This window comes from Pelodiscus sinensis, chromosome 24 (genome assembly GCF_049634645.1).
Source record: "Pelodiscus sinensis isolate JC-2024 chromosome 24, ASM4963464v1, whole genome shotgun sequence".
Lineage (NCBI taxonomy): Eukaryota > Metazoa > Chordata > Testudines > Trionychidae > Pelodiscus > Pelodiscus sinensis.
Window position 1 is genome coordinate 7,149,488 of NC_134734.1, and position 3,167 is coordinate 7,152,654.

The following is a 3,167-nucleotide window of genomic DNA, read 5'->3' on the forward strand; positions in this document are numbered from 1 at the left end:
CTGTTGCTTCCACCTCTAAATTTAACCCATATAATCTCAACAGTCTTTTCTCCCTCTAAGTACTGGAGCTCCGAGCAATCATGCTGCTCTCTTACATACAATGCAACTCCTCCTACTTTTCTCCCCTGCCTGTTCTTCCTGAACAGTTTATACCCTTCCATGACAGTGCTCCAGTCATGTGAGTCATCCCACCAAGTCTCCGTTATTTCAATCAAATCATAGTTCTTTAGCTGCTGCCTGAGGCTATCTGAGATGTGTGCTCAAAGGAACCCCTCGGACAGCCGTTTCTCAGTTCCTTCTCCTGCTTGCCTATCTCTCTGAGGGAAAGCAAAGAATATTCCCTGTGTGCTTTGGTTGCCCTGGTGGAGCTGGAACTGCCTCTGGGCATGCAATGGCCCGAGTCTGTCATGCTGCAGTTTTTGCAATAGTTTCTATAGACTGTCCTCCTGGTCCTGCAGGAATGAAACCCCCAGCTCATTAAGAAGACCCTCACCATCTGTCTGGGAGCACAGCTCTTCCAGTTGCACCCCACGGTGCACCGTCGCTTCTAGCAGCTGAATACGAGTTCCAACTGGTGGCTCCAGAATTTCTGCATGAGTAAAGAGCCCTTTCTGGAGCTGTGTGTCTAGCTCGCCCCTACCTTCACACAATGGCACACACAGATGTGACCTGTCATCCCCTGGAGAAGCAGGTCGCCATGCTAGACAGTTACCAATGCACTGGCAACCAGTTGACCATCGGGACCCTCATCATGCAGGTATGATGCTCTCAGGCTAGAGTCCCTGGGCAGGGGGTTGGGGAGGTGAAGTGTACAAATAGGGAACCCCAGGGAAAGGTGGGTTGTGGTGGTGGTGATGGGGAGCCCCCTTCCCTAGACAGTTCTCGAGCCCCACCCTCTGTCACATTATTGGATTTTAAAGTGAGCAGACAGATCACTGTTGTACCCATGGGGGGCGAGGGGGCTTGCCCCAAATCTGTACAAAGTGGGCCATGTGAGGTGTCAAATGAAAGCTTGTGTCCTACTGCTTCTATCTGTGATGGTCATGTACTTGTCTGATGTTTGTATGTGGAGTTATGAATATGGGCTCTGTTCTTGTATTGTAAATGTTCTCTATCTAGCAGAGAGCAATGAGCCTGGACTGCCTATGGGAGGAAGGATTGTACAGTGAATAGCTGTGCTCACTAGCACTGCTCTATGGACAATGGCTCTCAGAGCAGCCAATACACACCTGAGGAATGTGTCTGGAAACCTGCAGACTGGCCAGGACCTCATGGATGCTGGTATGTGACACAGATATAGATCACTTGATCATGTGACCAACTCCAGCTTGGGAGACACAGTGGAATATAAAAGTGCCATGAGGATGTCTCCATTTTGTCTTCAATCTTGCTACTGATCCCAGAGGCAGCCTTGTCAGGGACGGAGAGCTGAGAAGGATTGCTGACCCATCCTGACATAGGATGTACACCAGAGACTTTTAAGCTAGCAGTTTGTAACATCTCTGATAAGAACCTGCATCAAGAACTTGGTGATTGGTGCATGTAATGTCTTCTCCTTAACAATCTTACTCTCAGCCTTTTCCTTCTTTTATTAATAAGCCTTTAGATTTTAGATTCTAAGGGATTGGCTCAGTGTGCTCTTGTGCATAAGATCTAAAGTGTAAATTGACCAGGGACTGTGGCTGGTTCTTTGGGATCTGGAGGATCCGTTCGGGGTTGGTGAGATTGCGTTCTATAACTTCTCACCTGTGTGTAAGGCCCAGGGCTGTTTGTGGCACAGGGAGACCCGCGTTGTCTGAGGGGTTTTGTGAGGCTTCTTGCTAGCCAGCTTGGCAGCTGAATTGCTCAGTGTGACTGGTTTGTGGCCTATTTTGGGAAAGGTCTCCAGTTGAGGGCTATAAGCAGCCCTGGTTCTGAGTAATTCACCCTGAGCTGATGACCTCAGTGGTGCCCAGACCTGGCCTGGTCCATCACACCCTCACACAGCCCAGCCGGAGGATTGGCTTCATAGGGGGTTGCTCCTGGGGTGTATGGTGGGGGAAGGGGCTGGGAGGGCTTGGGGGATCTCCTAAGGGCTCTGGCACCCCTGTGATTCTCTATTTGTTTGTCTCCTTCTACAGGTCATGAGGGCTATCAACACCATCCTGCTGCACAAGATCATTTGCCTCAGCAACGTGGACCCCATCATGGCCGGCTCTGCCGCCATGGGCTTCCCCAACTGCGGGGAAGGAGGGGCCATTGATGGCACCCACATCTCCATCTGGGCTCCCAATCCTTGGTCATTTGTCTACATAAGTCGCAAGGGCTACTTCTCCATGGTCCTGCAGGCCCTGGTTGACCACCACTACCAATTTAGCAACATCTACATATGGTGGTAAGGGAAGGCACATGACGCCCATGTGTTCTGCAATTCCAGCCTATTCCACAAGATGGAGGCCAGCAATTTCTTCCAAGCACACCATCAGGGTCAGAGAGAGAGCTTACCCTCTCATGCTGTGGCTCATGAAGCTCTACACAGGACGCCTTGACCCCAGCTAGGACCACTTTAATGCCCGGCCTGCATGTAGGTGGAGTGTACCTTCGGGCATCTCAAGGCCTGTTTCTGATGCCTCCTGACCCACCTGGATGTTGGGGAGGGGAACAGCCCCCAGGTGGTGGCCACATGTTGCATGCTCCATAACCTGTGTGAGGAAGGGGGAGGTATTCCTCTCTGGGTGGGGGGCATAGACCAGCCAGGAAGGAAGGGCCCTTTGAACAGCCATAGACAGCTGCTATCCAGTAGGCCCATCAGGCAGGGGTGAGCATCCGGGAGGGCCTGAGGGCAAGTTTCTCACAAGGACCCCAGTGACACCTTCCCCCGGACCTCCCCAATGTCTGTGCCTTGCCCCTCTCTGCCTTTATTCAAACACCTTTCCCCTCTCACCTCCACCCCTCTCCCCTGCAGAGACAATAAAACAAGCTGGTTTTGAAAAAAATGAACTCTTTGGTTATGTATTTGAAGTGGAAGTAACTGGGGAGGGACCAGGGAAAGAACCTGGGAGAAGGGACGAGAGAAGAGAATCTTGGAGAAAGGAGGAGGCAGCTGAAAGGGACAGGAGGCGGGAAGAGAGGCTCAAGGCTGGGGCTGGGAGTGGCGCCCAGCTCAGATGGTTTCACCGCCTTGTGTG

General features: G+C 51.8%; 1 long non-coding RNA gene across 1 annotated transcript; it reads left to right on the top strand.

Annotated features, from left to right (window-relative positions):
• The first annotated feature begins 635 nt into the window (after positions 1 to 635).
• Positions 636 to 2,925, top strand: LOC142819732 (uncharacterized). Its single transcript, XR_012897546.1, has 3 exons — positions 636 to 757; positions 1,120 to 1,281; positions 2,121 to 2,925. It is a non-coding gene; the product is annotated as an uncharacterized LOC142819732 (long non-coding RNA).
• Positions 2,926 to 3,167: the final 242 nt, after the last annotated feature.